The sequence below is a fragment of the Dryobates pubescens genome, chromosome 28 (genome assembly GCF_014839835.1).
Source record: "Dryobates pubescens isolate bDryPub1 chromosome 28, bDryPub1.pri, whole genome shotgun sequence".
Lineage (NCBI taxonomy): Eukaryota > Metazoa > Chordata > Aves > Piciformes > Picidae > Dryobates > Dryobates pubescens.
Window position 1 is genome coordinate 1,201,966 of NC_071639.1, and position 17,358 is coordinate 1,219,323.

Sequence of the window (17,358 nt, forward strand, 5' to 3'; positions counted from 1 at the left end):
TCAAATCACTTGTGTGTGGGAAGGTCTGGAGAGGACTAAGGATGTGCCTCCCTGCTGGAAGTGCTCAGCACCAGGCTGGATGAGACTCTGAGCAGCCTGCTCTAGTGGGAGGTGTCCCTGCCCCTGGCAGGGGGGTTGGAATGGGATGGTCTTGAAGGCTCCTTCCAGCCCAAACCCTGCTGTGGTTCTCTCACACCCTTCAGCTGCAGATCTGGGAGCCTTGTCCTGAGACTGTGGTGCTCAGCCAAGGGCAGGCTGGCAAGCCAAGCAAGGCCTCGACTTCTCCTTCACCTCCCCACGGTGGGGGGCAGTAGAACAAGAATGATCTTTAAGGTCCCTTCCAAGCCAAACCACCCTAGGGTTCCCCTTCCCAGACCTGGGGAGAGTGAGCCCCCTGCCCACAGCCCCCCTGTGCCTTCCCACAGTCGGTGTGAGCACTGCTGGACAGCCTGCCCCGAGGCAGGTGTGAGGGGAAGGTGACAGAAGGAGCCTCAGGGCCTGCAGCTGGAACTCTGCAGCTCTCCTGCCTCCAATTAGCCCTTTGGGAGCACTGCTGCTGCAGCAAGGCTGATGCTGCCCTGCCCAGGGGCATGGCACGAGCAGGGGCTGCTGGCACCGAGGGTGGCACTGATGATGGCACCGAGGGTGGCACTGAGGGTGGCACTGATGGTGGCACTGATGGTGGCACTGAGGGTGGCACTGAGGGTGGCACTGATGATAGCACCGAGGGTGGCACTGATGGTGGCACTGAGGGTGGCACTGAGGGTGGCACTGATGATGGCACCGAGGGTGGCACTGATGGTGGCACTGATGGTGGCACTGAGGGTGGCACTGATGATGGCACCGAGGGTGGCACTGATGGTGGCACTGATGGTGGCACTGAGGGTGGCACTGAGGGTGGCACTGATGATGTCACTGAGGGTGGCACTGATGGTGGCACTGATGGTGGCACTGAGGGTGGCACTGAGGGTGGCACTGATGATGGCACCGAGGGTGGCACTGATGGTGGCACTGATGATGGCTCTGATGGTGGCACTGAGGGTGGCACTGAGGGTGGCACTGAGGGTGGCACTGAGGGTGGCACTGATGATGGCACCGAGGGTGGCACTGATGGTGGCACTGAGGGTGGCACTGAGGGTGGCACTGAGGGTGGCACTGATGATGGCACCGAGGGTGGCACTGATGGTGGCACTGATGATGGCTCTGATGGTGGCACTGATGGTGGCACTGATGATGTCATTGAGGGTGGCACTGAGGGTGGCACTGATGGTGGCACTGATGATGTCACTGATGATGTCACTGAGGGTGGCACTGATGATGTCATTGAGGGTGGCACTGATGGTGGCACTGATTATGTCACTGATGATGTCACTGAGGGTGGCACTGATGGTGGCACTGAGGGTGGCACTGAGGGTGGCACTGATGATGTCACTGAGGGTGGAACTGATGGTGGCACTGGTGGTGGCACTGAGAGTGGCACTGATGATGGCACTGAGGGTGGCACTGAGGGTGGCACTGATGATGTCACTGAGGGTGGAACTGATGGTGGCACTGGTGGTGGCACTGAGAGTGGCACTGATGATGGCACTGAGGGTGGCACTGAGGGTGGCACTGATGATGTCACTGAGGGTGGAACTGATGGTGGCACTGGTGGTGGCACTGAGAGTGGCACTGAGGGTGGCACTGATGATGTCACTGAGGGTGGCACTGAGGGTGGCACTGAGGGTGGCACTGATGGTGGCACTGATGATGGCACTGAGGGTGGCACTGATGGTGGCACTGATGATGGCACTGAGGGTGGCACTGATGATGTCATTGAGGGTGGCACTGATGGTGGCACTGAGATGCATCTTCAGAGTGGGAGGATGTTTGATGCTTCCCCAGCAGAGGAGGCTGAGGGAGCTAAACTTCACCAGCCCCCAGGCCCCGCTGGCACCTCAGCAGCTCCGGGTGCCTGGAGCAAGGCAGGGAGAGAGGAGAAAGCCAGCAGTGCTCCGCTCTGTGCCACCATCCCGGGCAGCAGCGAGGCACACGAGGCTCTCTCAGCCTCCCGAGTGCTCCCTCGGGGCAGGCTGCAGTCCCTCCCTCAGTGCTGCCTGCTGCCTGCCTCCAGGGTGGGCTCTGATGCAGCACCAGGGGCTGGGCTGTGCCTTCGGCATTGACTCTTGCAGTCAGGGGTTAGGACTTGCAGCACCAGGTCCTGCACTGGGGTCACAGCAACCCCACCAAGGCTCCAGGCAGAGTGCCTGGGAAGTGCCCAGCAGAAAAGGACCTGGGGGTGCTGGACAGCAGCTGAAGATGAGGCAGCAGTGCCCAGCTGGCCATGAAGGCCACCAGCAGCTGGCCTGGCTCAGCAGTGGTGTGGGCAGCAGGAGCAGGGAACGGTCATGTCCCTGTGCTCAGCACTGCTGAGGCCACACCTTGAGTGCTGGGCTCAGTTCTGGGCTCCTCGCTCCAAGGCCATTGAGGGCTGGAGCAGGGCCAGGGAAGGGCAACAGAGCTGGGGAAGGGTCTGGGGAACAGGGCTGGGGAGGGGGAGCTGGGGGTGTTCAGTGTGGAGAAGAGGAGGCTGAGGGAGACCTCCTTGCTCTCTGCAGCTCCCTGAGAGGAGGCTGCAGGAGGGGGAAGTGAATCTCTTCTCCTAAGTAGCAAGTGCCAGGACAGGAGCAGGCAGCCTCAGGCTTTGCCAGGGGAGGTTCAGCTTGGAGATTAGGGACAATTTCTTCAGCAGAAGGGTTGTCAAGGCCTGGCACAGGCCCCCAGGGAGGTGCTGGAGCCTCCACCCCGGAGGTGTTTCAAGCTGTGGTGCTTAGTGGTAAGGTTCAGGGCAGATGTGGCAGTGTGAGGCTCATGGCTGGATTGGACCTTGCCTGAGCAGTTTCCTGACTCTGTTTTTCTGCTCACTCCGGGCAAGGACCAAAAGAGAGAAAGCAAATCCTTTTCCCAGGCACTTGCCAGCTGTCTTCCTGCCTGCAGGAAACACTTCCAGCTACACCTCCACAGCAGATGCAGAAGCAGCAGCATGGTCAGGGCGCTGTGCTGGGTGCCTGGAGCTGCTCAGCTCAGCCCTTTCCCACGGGCACAGCAAGTGTTGTATCCTTTCCCCCTCTCACCCTTTGGTTCCAAATGACTGCTGCAAACCCCCAGCAGCCATTAGGCTCTGTGGGGCTGCATTGCTCAGCAGCCTGGCACTGCAGCACAGCCAGCCTGGCACACCAGAGCCGTTCTGGGGGTGCTGCACCCTCACCAGGAGGGCTGTGGCAGCCTCCCTGGGGAGGGCTCTGCGCACAGGCTGCCTCTGCAGAGCCTGCACAGGGCTCTCTTTTGGTCACAGCTCACACTTGTGTCCCTGATGTCAGCCAGGGGATGGAGTTTTCCATCTACAGCAGCTCCCCCGGGCCCTTCTCTCTCCTTCCCTCCTCTTCCTCATTCACAGCTGTCTGCAGCTACCTTGGTGGTGAAAGAAAGCACTGAGCAGGTGAGAAACTGTGAGGCTGGAGCAGACATCCTTGGGCAGGAGGAGCTCTGGAAGCTGCAGCTGTGTCGTGACCAATGTGAGTCCTCTTTGCTGGGGACTCCAGTTTCAAGTGACAGCTCTTAAAGCAGCTTTGGATCTGCCTGCAAGGTGGCCTGAGCCCTGGCTTCTTCCTTTCAGGCCAGGACAAAGGCAGAAGGAGCCTGCTGGATCTGAGCCTCAGTCCTGACTTGGGCTCCAAAGCATGGGCATGGGAGAAAGGAGGCTGCTAACAGAGCTGGAGACATGTGAGATGCCCACAGAGAGATGTTGCTGTCCCTCTTCTGGAGGTGAGTTAGAGAGCTTCCTGCAGATGAAGCAGAGATGGCTTTGGGTCCTGATCAGTTCCCCAGGCCATGAGGGCCCTGAGGACCTGCAGCTTGGGAGGAAAAGAAGACTTCTGTTAACCTGCTTCAGCAGGGATCACTGCTCCCTCTTAGGGAGGGGAGAAGAGAAGGGAACTCAACTCACACAGAACCACAGAACATTAGGGGTTGGAAGGGACCTCTGGGGATCATCCAGTCCAACCCCCTGCCAGAGCAGGGGCACTTAGGGTAGTCTGCACAGGAACACCTCCAGGTGGGGCTGGAAAGGCTCCAGAGCAGACTCCACAACCTCTCTGGGCAGCCTGCTCCAGGCTCCAGCAGCCTCACAGGGACAAAGTTTTCCCTCCTGTTCCCCTGGCAGCTCCTCTGCTGCAGCTTGCCCCCAGTGCCCCTTGTGCTGTGCTTGGCCATCCCTGAGCAGAGCCTGGCTCCAGCCCTGCACATCTTTATCCCCAGCCATGAGGGCAGCCCTCAGGCTCCTCTGCTCCAAGCCCCAGCTCCCTCAACCTGGCCTCACAGGAGATGTTCCACTGCCTGAAGCAGCTTTGCTGGGGCTGTTCAGCCTGGAGAAGAGAAGGCTCCAGGGAGACCTTAGAGCTGAAAGGGGGAGAGCTGGGGAGGGACTGTTCAGAAGGGCTTGGAGTGACAGGACAAGAGGCAATGGTTTGAAATTGGAGCAGGGCAGAGTTAGGTTGGACATTAGGAGGAAGTTCTGCACTATGGAATAGAATGGCATAGAATGGCATGGAATGGCATAGAATGGAATGGAATGGAATGGAATGGAATGGAATGGAATAGAATAGAATAGAATAGAACAGAATAGACCAGGTTGGAAGAGACCTTTGAGCTCATGGCTTCCAACCCATCATCCAACAGCATCTAAGGAACTAAACCATGCAACCAGCTGTGAGGTTGGTGAGATCCTGGCAATAACCATGTAGGAAGCAGTGTCTGGCAGCAGCAGGAGAAGCTGGCAAGCAGCATCTGTGCCCATCTGGAGAGCTTTAGGTCACTCTCAGGCTAGTGTCAAAGACCTTCCCAACCTTTACAGTGAGGCTGGTGAGACTCTGGCACAGGTTGCCCAGGGAGGCTGTGGCTGCCTCCTGCCTGGAGCTGTTCAAGGCCAGGCTGGATGAGGCCCTGAGCAGCCTGTGCTGGTGGGAGGTGTCCTGGGCAGCAGGGCAGGGGGTTGGGACTGGCTGAGCTTGAAGGTCCCTCCCAGCTGAAGCCATTCTGTGATTCTGTGATCAACTTCAGGTCAACTTCCCACGGCCCAGGCACAGGGTGACAGAGCTCTCAGCCTGCACAGACTGCTGGCATTGAAAGCCATCATTGCATGGCTTAAAAGCAATCATTTTACAGTGGAGGCTTTCCTGAAGTGGAGATGGTTCCCACATTGCATTCCCACAGTGCATTGCCCTCCCAGCTCTCATCCCTTCCTCCCCCTGGGCCATGTCAATCTTCCACTAGCAAGATCCTTCAGCTTCACAGGTCGATTACCAAGCTCCTTCTCTTGGTTCTGGGTCCTGCCAGCTGCCACTGATGACCTTCGCTGCAGCACAGAAGGGATCCAGGCTGCTGAAGTGCCAGGTGATCAAGTCCCTGCCTGCTGCCCTGGGTCTGAGGAGGAGCAGTGTTTAAAGAGCATTCATAGGAAAGGAAGAGGACTTTCTCCCCAGGCTGCAGGCCTGGTGCATCACTTCTGGGCTCCCCAGCTCAGGAGGGGCAGGGATCTGTTGGAGAGGGCCCAGCAGAGGCTGTGAGGATGATCAGGGGACTGAGCACTGCCTGGGGAGGAGAGGCTGAGGGACCTGGGGCTGAGAGGAGAAGGCTGAGAGGGATCTGATCAATGTCTATCAATAGCTGAGGGCTGGGGGTCAGGAGGGAGGGGACAGACTCTGCTCACTTGCTCCCTGGGACAGGACAAGGAGCAATGGATGCAAGCTGCAGCACAGGAGGCTCCACCTCAACACAAGGGGCAACTTCTTTACCAACAACCCACAACCCAGAGAGGTTGTGGAGTCTCCTTCCCTGGAGCCTTCCCAGCCCTGTCTGGATGTGTTCTGTGTGCCCTGTGCTGGATTCTCTGCTCCTGCTCTGGCAGGGGGGTTGGACTGGAAGATCTCTTTGTGTCCCTTCCACCCCCTGGCATGCTGTGATGCTGTGATTAGGAACCAGACCCTGCTGCTGGCTGTGGCAGTGATACCTCACCCTCAAAGCAAGCAGCAAAGCAGAAGTGTAGCTTCAGCTGTAATTACTACTCAGGCAACAATTTGTTCAGAGCTAATGGCACAGCAGGAAGCTTTTCCTCCACAGCAGGTCTTCATGAGCTGCAGCCACCAGCCTCCCACTCAGGAACCCTTCTGCCTGGACTGTGTTTGACCCTCTGGTCAAAATCCCTTTGCCCTGGGAGGGGGTGAATCATCCACACTGCTTACCTGTGGCAAGAAGATCTTGCTGATGGCACCCTGCCCAAGCCAGGCTCCTCAGCTGGTGGCCATGGTGCCAGGTGGCAAGGATTGGCAGTGTCACTTGCAGAACAGAGCTAGCCACCAGCTTGCTGCTGGGCATCCTGCTTACCACAGCAGCCAAACCTTCCTGGTGGAGCCTGGCAGTGCAAGGACAGCTGCCAGTCCGAGCATGCAAGTGCCAGGCTTGCCACAGGATGCCAAGAAGGGAGCTGGGGCAGGGGCATTGCCATTCCCTGTGCACACTGCATGGACAGAGGCATGGGGCCAGCGGGGCAGGAGAGCTAAATCTGACCCTCTGCAATGCTCTGCTGAGACCTCACCTGCAGCACTGCCTCCAGCTCTGGGGCTCCCAACACAAAGAAGGACCTGGAGCTGCTGGAGAGGGTCTAGAGGAGGCCATGAAGAGGAGAATGAAGGCCATGAAGAGGCCATGAGGCTGGAGAACCTCCCCTGTGGGGACAGGCCTGAGAGCTGGGGCTGTGCAGCCTGGAGAAGAGAAGGCTCCAGGGAGACCTGGGAGCAGCATTGCAGTGCCTGAAGGGAAGCTACAGGAGAGCTGGGGAGGGACTGCTCAGAAGGGCTTGGGGTGATAGGACAAGGGGCAATGGCCTGAAGGTGGAGCAGGGCAGATTCAGGCTGGGTGAGGTTAAGAGTCTCTGAATTTGCTACAGAACCCAGCTACTGCTCCCTTTCAGCACCTCTCCTCCTGCCAGCTCTTCCCTGCCTTCCAGGAGCACTCATTTAGGATCCTGGGTTAGCCACTCTCCACTTCTTCCCTGCCTTGTCCAGCAGCCATCCCAGGAGCAGGAGCAGGAGCAGGAGCAGGAGCAGGAGCAGAGCAGCCCCCTAGGTGTGGGGGCACATCTCATTTCCCAGCACAGTGGCAGAGCAGCTTCTCATCTCTCCTCATTCTGACTCCTGGATGACTCTGCCTGGTCCTGCAGGGGATTCTTCTTAGTAATTAACTGCTCTGAGTTTGCTGAGGTTCCCCACACAGGAGCAGGCATTTCATTTCCTCCTACCCACCAGCTCTGGGCCCATTTCCTGCCCTTCAGCAGGCTGGAGCGAGGCAGCAGCTCAGGGATGCAGCCCTGCTGCTCAGCCCTTGCTGTCTGCAGGGGCAGGGCTGCCAGGCACTCTGCTGCTCTGGCTGCAGCAGGCTGACCCCAGCATTCACCTCTGTACCTGTGCACAGCTTGGCCTCTTCCCTTTGATCTCACACAGCTCAGTGGAGCTACACAGTGCTCATGTCTGCAAAAGGAGCTTCCAAGCCACACTTTGCTCCTTTGCTTCTCCCCCAGAGATCATCTCCCTGAGCTTTGCCTTGGTTTAGCCTCCAGCCTGCAGTATTGCTGCTGGCCCTTCACTGCAGGGCCCTGCCCCAGCAGTGTCTCACAGCCACAGGCTGGGCTCAGCCTTCCCTCAGATGGATGGGACTGGAAAATGTGACAGGGAACTGGGACCTGTGCCTGCAGAGCTGAGTGGCAAACACAGCTGAGCCCCACGAGTGGCCAGGTGCAGAGAGCACTCCTGGCTTGCTTCAGGTCATCCTCTTCTGCACACTTGGATTGCTGCACACACTGCAGCCACCCCTGAACTCCCTCAGGAGCTGCTGGCCTTGGTTTTGCTGCTGGTTTGATTTTGCTGCTGCAGTTTGGTTGTCTGAGTTATAGCTGCAGTTCATCATAGAAACACAGAATGGGTTGGGCTGGAAGGGAGCTCAAGGCTCAGCCAGTCCCAACCCCCCTGCCATGGGCAGGGACACCTCACACTGCAGCAGCTTGCTCACAGCCACCTCCAGCCTGGCTGCAAACACCTCCAGGCAGGAGGCTGCCACCACCTCCCTGGGCAACCTGTGCCAGGCTCTCACCACCCTCCTGGGGAACAACTTCTTCCTCACAGCCAATCTCAATCTCCCCATTTCTAGTTCTGCTCCATCCCCCCCAGTCCTATCCCTCCCTGACAGCCTCAGAAGTCCCTCCCCAGCTTTCTTGGAGCCCCCTGCAGATCCTGCAAGGCCACAATGAGGTCTCCTGGGAGCCTTCTCCTCTCCAGCCTGCACAACCCCAACTCCCTCAGTCTGTCCTCACAGCAGAGCAGCTCCAGCCCTCTGCTCATCCTCCTGGCCCTTCTCTGGACACCTTCCAGCCCCTCCAGAGCCTTCCTGGCACAGAGGCTCCAGCACTGGCCCCAGAGCTGCAGCTGTGGTCTCAGCAGAGTGGAGCAGAGGGGCAGAATCCCCTCCCTGGCCCTGCTGGCCACACTTCTCTTGCTGCAGCCCAGGATGTGACTGGGGGGCGGGGGGGGGGTTTGACCTTCCAGCAATGAGCAGATTCCCTGACCCCAGGCCCTGCAAGTGCATTTTGCACCCCAAAGTCACTCAGCAAAGCCTGTAAGCAGCAGAGGGAGCAGGCAGCAGTGGGAGCAGGCAGCAGCAGGCACCTGCCAGCAGCAGGCAGCAGCCAGGCCCCAGCCCCTTGCCAGTGCCAGGGTGCCCCTGTTGCTATGCAGGAAGGGCAGGGGCAGATCACTGCTCGTTTCCCTGTGTACTGTGCTAATTATTGCTGTGTGTGAGTGCTTGCTCTCAGCCCAGCTGGCCCTCAGGACTGTCTCTCAGCAGGACAAGTGTTCCCCTTGTGCAGACAGCAGCTGAGCAGGATGCAAGCCAGAGGATGAGTGAAGGGCGCAGGACCGGCGCTGAGCCCAGCAGGGCACCACTGAGCTGCTCCTCTGCCCAGGCTGCAGCTGCCTTTCCCATCAGGGTGGATGGAGCCCTTGCCCCTGGCAGCAGCCCACCTGAAGCTGAAAGTGAGAAGCATTTCTCTGCAATGGTGAATTGTTGTGAGGAAGAAACTCTTGGCAGTGAGGCTGGGGAGAGCCTGGCACAGGCTGCCCAGGGAGGCTGTGGATGGCCTCTCCCTGGAGCTGGTCAAGGCCACCTCTCCTATGGGCACAGGCTGGGAGAGTTCAGCTTGGGGAAAAAAAGGCTCCAGGGAGACCTCAGAGCAGCCTGCCAGAACCTGAGGGGCTCCAGGAGAGCTGGGGAGGGACCTTGGACAAGGGCTGGGAGTGACAGGATGAGGAACAATGGCTTTGAGCTGGGAGAGGGGAGGTTGTGATGGAGATGAAGGAATTCTTGGCAGTGAGGGTGGTGAGAGCCTGGCACAGGCTGCCCAGGGAGGCTGTGGCTGCCTCCTGCCTGGAGGTGTTCAAGGCCAGGCTGGATGAGGCCCTGAGCAGCCTGGGCTGGTGGGAGGTGTCCCTGCCCATGGCAGGGGCTGGGACTGGATGAGCTTTAAAGTGCCTTTTGACCCAGACATCCTATGAGCCTGTGACCCCCAGCTCCCTGCAGCCTCTCTTCAGGCAGCTGCAGAGGGCAAGGAGGTCTCCCCCAGCCTCCTCTTCTCCAGACCAGATGGCCTTTGAGGTCTCTTCCAACCATGGCACTAATGAGCTCTGTGGCAGCAAATGCACCTTCCTCAGGCCCTGAGCTCATCCCTGATCACTGTGAGAGCTGCCAGAGGAACCAAAGTTCCCAAAGGCTTCCAGACATTTAAAGATGTTGACTTAGGAGATGTTTCATGAAGCTAAAGCAGCACTCACTCCATCCCACTGCCCACAGGCAGGCAGCTGGACCCCCTCACCATCTGGTGCTGGGCAGGGGGCATCTCTCAGGGGCTGCTTCTGTCCAGTGGTTCGGGGCTGTCTCTGGTGCCTCAGCCTCAGTCAGCAGTCACCTCTAGAGGAAGACTTCAGCACACAGCCATGCAGGCTCCTCTCACCTCTGGCACTCTGAGGTGTCTCTGCAAAGCCATCAGCCTCCTGGGGACTTCTGTGGCTTCCCCATCCCCACAGGGGTGGAAGGAGCTGAGGGCCACAGAACTGACTCAGTCCTTCATTTTCTCATGCCAGGACAGAATGCCCTGAGCAGAGCTGAGGGCAGTCAGTGCTGGCACCTCCCCTGCTGGAGCAGGAGCTGCACATGGTCAGTTTTGAGCCAGGCCCTGCCAAGAGACCACAGTGAAGCACCATGGGTTAGAAGCTGAAATCCAGGTGGGACCCACACATTTCTTGTGCCTGGGGAATGGTTGGCAGCCCTTTGGGTGGCCAGCAGCATTCAGGGCTGGAGCTGCACATGGTCAGTTTTGAGCCTGGTCTTCTACAGAGCCCAAACAGAACACAGAGTGAAGCACTGTGGGTTCTAAGCAGAGCACAGGAGGCACCCCCAGACCCCAGGTCAAAGGCTGCTGTGACAAATCCTGCACAAAACAAAGTCCTGGTGCAGGAGGGGTTCCATGGAGGGACCATTCAGTGGCTGCACCCAGAGGGTGGCTGACAATGGTCCATGGCCAAGTGCAGGCCAGGGACAAGTGGAGTCCCTCAGGGCTCAGCACTGGGACCAGTCCTGTTGAACATCTGTGTGGGTGCCAGGGACAGTGGCACTGAGGGCAGCCTCAGCAGGGCTGCTGATGGCACCAAGCTGTGTGGTGCTGCTGACAGCTGCAGGGAAGGATCCATCCAGAGGGACCTGCACAGGCTGCAGAGCTGGGCCCAGGACAACCTCAGGAGGGTCAACAAGACCAAGGGCAAGGTCCTGCAGCTGGGGCAGGGCAATCCCAGGCACCAATACAGGCTGGGCAGGGACTGGCTGGAGAGCAGCCCTGCAGAAAAGGCCTTGGGGGTGCTGGGGGAGGAGAAGCTCAGCAGGAGCCAGCAGGGAGCACTTGCAGCCCAGAGAGCCAAGCAGAGCCTGGGCTGCAGCAAGAGAAGTGTGGCCAGCAGGGCCAGGGAGGGGATTCTGCCCCTCTGCTCCACTCTGCTGAGACCACAGCTGCAGCTCTGGGGCCAGTGCTGGAGCCTCTGTGCCAGGAAGGCTCTGGAGGGGCTGGAAGGTGTCCAGAGCAGGGCCACGAGGAGGAGCAGAGGGCTGGAGCTGCTCTGCTGTGAGCACAGACTGAGGGAGTTGGGGTTGTGCAGGCTGGAGAGGAGAAGGCTCCCAGGAGACCTCATTGTGGCCTTGCAGGATCTGCAGGGGGCTGCAAGAAAGCTGGGGAGGGACTTCTGAGGCTGTCAGGGAGGAATAGGACTGGGGGGGGTGGAGCAGAACTAGAAATGGGGAGATTGAGATTGGCTGTGAGGAAGAAGTTGTTCCCCAGGAGGGTGGTGAGAGCCTGGCACAGGCTGCCCAGGGAGGTGGTGGCAGCCTCCTGCCTGGAGGTGTTTGCAGCCAGGCTGGAGGTGGCTGTGAGCAACCTGCTGCAGTGTGAGGTGTCCCTGGCCATGGCAGGGGGTTGGGACTGGCTGAGCCTTGAGCTCCCTTCCAACCCTAAGGATTCTATGAGTAAGTGCCAGGCTAGGAGCAGAGTGAGGCACCCTCAGGTGTCTGTCTGCCAGGCTCTACCTGGGGCAATCAGTTGGCCTCCTGAGGGCTCTCACCAGGTTGTGCCTGGCTCTGCAGGCAGCATTTCAGCTGCAGTGGGAAGGTTTCAGTTCACCCTTCACAGGCAGAGCCTTGGACATAGCTGAAGTTCAGCTTCCAGGCCCTGCTTTGCTCTTTGCTTTCCCTGCTTGCTGACTGCATCACTGTGTAGGATCTGTCTGAAGACTTGGGTGCAATCAGCACCCTGCCAACAGGTGAGTCATGTCTAGCCTGCCAGCCAAGTGAGGCAGCAGCACTGCTGTCAGCAGAGTGGAGCTGGCTGGCCCTGCCTGCTCTGTGCCACCCTCACATCCTCTTGAGGCTGCAGGAGCACTCCCAGGGGTGTGCACAGCTACAAGAAGCCTCTTGAAGCACAGTTCCCAGGCTGTAGAACCCTGCCACAAGGCAGTGCTTTGCCATACAGAGCATCCCTCTCACTTCAGCAGCACCATGACAAGATGCAGGACATTATCCACTGTGGCTCCCAGCATCTGCCTGCATCCTGGGGCTGATTCTGACCCTAAGCTCCAGTCCTCCTTAGGTTTGTGTCACCTCCAGCCAGCAGAGGGACACTGCTCAGGTTCCTTTTCACAAGGATCTTGATGAACACTCATCTGCTTCACCACTACCTGCTCTGCCCTGCTGAGGCCTCATCTGGAGCACTGCATCCAGTTCTGGGCTCCCCTGTTCAAGAAGGATGAGGAACTCCTGCAGAGAGTCCAGCAGAGAGCCACTAAGGTGCTGAGGGCACTGCAACATCTGCCCTGGGAGGAGAGGCTGAGCCCTGGGGCTGTCTGGCCTGGAGAAGAGCAGCTGAGAGGGGATCTGATCAGTGCTGAGAGGGGATCTGATCAATGCTGAGAGGGGATCTGATCAGTGCTGAGAGGGGATGTGATCAGTGCTGAGAGGGGATGTGATCAATGCTGAGAGGGGATGTGATCAGTGCTGAGAGGGGATCTGATCAGTGCTGAGAGGGGATGTGATCAGTGCTGAGAGGGGATGTGATCAGTGCTGAGAGGGGATCTGATCAATGCTGAGAGGGGATGTGATTAGTGCTGAGAGGGGATCTGATCAATGCTGAGAGGGGATGTGATTAGTGCTGAGAAGGGATCTGATCAATGCTGAGAGGGGATCTGATCAGTGCTGAGAGGGGATCTGATCAGTGCTGAGACAGGATGTGATCAGTGCTGAGAGGGGATCTGATCAATGCTGAGAGGGGATGTGATCAGTGCTGAGAGGGGATGTGATCAGTGCTGAGAGGGGATGTGATTAGTGCTGAGAAGGGATCTGATCAATGCTGAGAGGGGATCTGATCAGTGCTGAGAGGGGATGTGATCAGTGCTGAGAGGGGATCTGATCAGTGCTGAGAGGGGATGTGATCAATGCTGAGAGGGGATCTGATCAATGCTGAGAGGGGATGTGATCAATGCTGAGAGGGGATGTGATCAGTGCTGAGAGGGGATGTGATCAATGCTGAGAGGGGATGTGATCAGTGCTGAGAGGGGATCTGATCAATGCTGAGAGGGGATCTGATCAGTGCTGAGAGGGGATGTGATCAGTGCTGAGAGGGGATCTGATCAGTGCTGAGAGGGGATGTGATCAATGCTGACAGGGGATCTGATCAGTGCTGAGAGGGGATGTGATCAGTGCTGAGAGGGGATGTGATCAGTGCTGAGAGGGGATCTGATCAGTGCTGAGAAGGGATCTGATCAGTGCTGAGAGGGGATGTGATCAATGCTGAGAGGGGATGTGATCAATGCTGAGAGGGGATCTGATCAGTGCTGAGAGGGGATGTGATCAGTGCTGAGAGGGGATCTGATCAGTGCTGAGAGGGGATCTGATCAGTGCTGAGAGGGGATGTGATCAGTGCTGAGAGGGGATCTGATCAATGCTGAGAGGGGATCTGATCAGTGCTGAGAAGGGATCTGATCAGTGCTGAGAGGGGATCTGATCAGTGCTGAGAAGGGATCTGATCAATGCTGAGAGGGGATGTGATCAGTGCTGAGAGGGGATGTGATCAGTGCTGAGAGGGGATCTGATCAGTGCTGAGAAGGGATCTGATCAGTGCTGAGAGGGGATCTGATCAGTGCTGAGAAGGGATCTGATCAATGCTGAGAGGGGATGTGATCAGTGCTGAGAGGGGATGTGATCAGTGCTGAGAGGGGATGTGATCAATGCTGAGAGGGGATCTGATCAATGCTGAGAGGGGATCTGATCAATGCTGAGAGGGGATGTGATCAGTGCTGAGAGGGGATCTGATCAGTGCTGAGAGGGGATCTGATCAGTGCTGAGAAGGGATCTGATCAGTGCTGAGAGGGGATGTGATCAGTGCTGAGAGGGGATGTGATCAATGCTGAGAGGGGATCTGATCAATGCTGAGAGGGGATGTGATCAGTGCTGAGAGGGGATCTGATCAATGCTGAGAGGGGATGTGATTAGTGCTGAGAGGGGATCTGATCAGTGCTGAGAAGGGATCTGATCAATGCTGAGAGGGGATGTGATCAGTGCTGAGAGGGGATCTGATCAATGCTGAGAGGGGATCTGATCAATGCTGAGAGGGGATCTGATCAATGCTGAGAGGGGATGTGATCAGTGCTGAGAGGGGATCTGATCAATGCTGAGAGGGGATGTGATCAGTGCTGAGAGGGGATGTGATCAGTGCTGAGAGGGGATGTGATCAGTGCTGGTCAACAGCTAAAGGGTGAGTGCCAGGAGGATGCAGCCAGGCTCTCCTCAGTGGTGCCCAGGACAGGCAAGGGGCAATGGACACAAAGTGGAACACAGGAGGTTCCCTGCAGCATAAGGAAGCAATTCTTCCCTTGCAGGGTGGCAGAGGCCTGGAGCAGGCTGCCAGAGAGGTTGTGCAGCCTCCACCTGTGGAGGCACTGAAACCTGCCTGGATGAGACTTACTCTGGGTGACTCTGGATGATCTTCAGAGGTCTCTTCCAGCGCCTGCCATTGTGAGTCTGATCTCAGCTACCAGACTGAACACCATGCTCCACAGTCCCTCCTGCTTGGAGACACTGGCTGGGCTCTACAATGGTCTCTCTACACCAGGGCTCTGGTGGCTGCTGGTAAGGACTCCCTGGGTCTCTCTGCTTCCTCTGCCAGCTCTCAGACACAGGTCAGCAGTGCAGCTGATGGCAGAGGCTGCTCCTGCAACCTCTGTGCTCTGCATCTAGACCATGTGTAGATGTCAGGAACAGCTCTCAGTGATGGCTGCCCAAAGCCTCCCAGCTGGACTAGTCCTGGAAGCTGAGCCACTGCTTCCAAAGGTCTCAGAGCCATCTCTGCCACCAGCAGTGCAGAAATACTCCTCCTGAGGATGAGCAAGGCAGGAGGCAGATCTGCAAACATGGACAAACTCACACCACCTGCTTGGAAATGCAGCACCTCCCTGCACCACCCTCTGCTTCACCACCTCCAGACCGCCCCTGGAAGAAGAGCTTAAGCCCCAGGGCTGTCTGAAAATGATTCCATAGTGTGAGGAAGGCACCAGACTGGTGTGCACAGCTCACAGCTCCAGACCTGCCTCTGTTAGCTTCAGGCTCTGCATCCTTCAGCTGCCAGCTCCATCCAAGAGATTTGTGCTGGAAGCTGGCAGCCAGAGTTCACCAGCAGGAGGGGGACAAACCAGAGAAAGCAAGCAAGAGAGCTGCACAGGAGGAGGAATGCAGCTGCAGGAGTTTTCACCCTGTGCTGGTCTCAATTTTGGGTCACTGCTAGTGGTGCCTTGCCCAAAGCAGGCATCAGGGCTGTGGGGGCCTTTCACATGAGCCAGAAGGGTTGAGAAGAAGAAGTGCTGATGGCTCTCTTGGGTCAGGACATCTGAAAACCAAAGATGGGTTTGAGTTGATTAAACTCAGGGATGCAGTGTCCTGATAGAGGCTCTGGGCTACCCCCCAGCCCACAGCTCCTGATCCAGAAGCCATGGCTTTGAGCTGGGAGAGAGGAGATTGAGACTGGAGGAAGAAATTCTTCAGAGTGAAGGTGGTGAGACACAGGAACAGGCTGTGGCTGCCTCCTGCCTGGAGGTGTTCCAGGCCAGGCTGGATGAGGCCCTGAGCAGCCTGTGCTGGTGGGAGGTGTCCCTGCCCAGGGCAGGGGGCTGGGGCTGGATGATCTTGCAGGTCCCTTCCAACCCAACCCATTCCATGAACCTGATTCTCTGGGATGTCTCCTTAGGGTCTGTGTCATATTTGCCAGGCCCACTCCAGGGCATCTCAGACAGCAGGAGCTGCCCAGGTTCAGCTCATGACCTGCCCAAGACTTTGTGTTCTCACAGCTGCTGCTCTTGATGCCAGCATCAGAACTGGGGAGGAGCAAAGTCTCTGACAGCCAGGGCTCCCAGATAAGTGTCTGGGCACACAGGCAGTGATTCATCCCTAGAGGTTTACTTCAGACCTGAGAACAAAGCTCATGACAAGGTGGAGGATACAAAAGGATAATTAATCCTGGGAAGAAGTTGTATGGAGGGCAGTGAGCTGACAAGGGGATGCAGATGGAACAGGGTTCATTGTTTTCCCATTTCCAGAGCTGATTGTCTGGCTTCTGTTGTCATCTCCAGGCTGGATTTAAACTGCCTGATACCACTCTGAGTGAATCAGCACTCACTGATGTGTGATACCAGGCTGGTATCAGGCTGCTCTGCTGTGAGCACAGACTGAGGGAGTCGGGGCTGTGCAGGCTGGAGAGGAGAAGGCTCTGAGGAGACCTAATTGTGGCCTTGCAGGATCTGCAGGGGGCTCCAAGAAAGCTGGGGAGGGACTTTTGAGGGTGTCAGGGAGGGATAGGACTGGGGGGGATGCAGCAGAACTAGAAATGGGGAGATTGAGATTGGCTGTGAGGAAGAAGTTGTTCCCCAGGAGGGTGGTGAGAGCCTGGCACAGGCTGCCCAGGGAGGTGGTGGCAGCCTCCTGCCTGGAGGTGTTTGCAGCCAGGCTGGAGGTGGCTGTGAGCAACCTGCTGCAGTGTGAGGTGTCCCTGCCCATGGCAGGGGGTTGGGACTGGCTGAGCCTTGAGCTCCCTTCCAGCACTGACAGTTCTGTGAACCTGCTCAGGACAGAAGCTTCTGTCCCCAGCCTGTGGAATAAGCTGGGCTCAGAGATTCCCTCTGCAGGATGTGCAGCTCCACCCAGGAGGGTTTGGGGGTTTTATTTCCTGGGATGCCTGCAGGTTCAGATTTTACTCTCTCTGTTTTTCCAGAGTAAGTTTGAGGCTGCTCATTCCACTCAGTGTGTGGCTGTGGACCTCTAGGAAGCTGCTGCAGCACTTCCTGCTGCCCAGAAGGGAAATGAATCCCTTGAGCTTCAAGGTTTTGCCATCTAAAGCACCAATCCTTTGGGAGGAGCTTAGCTGCATGAACTCCTTCAAGTGAGTTCAGCTCCCAGGCTCCAGGGGAGCAGCCTGGCAGACCCCCCCCAGTCCCCTTGCTGGGGGGATGCAGACAAGCTCTGCTCCTGGCAGCCTTGCTCTTGCAAGGCCTTCATTTGATGGAAGTGCACTTGGGGGTGGGTGGAAATGGACAGAGAGTGCAAAGGAACAAATACTTTATTGTGAAATGGCAACTGAGGCAGGTCAGAGGCACTGCCAGGCAGCACAAGGGGAAGAACCAAGCAGCTCAGACA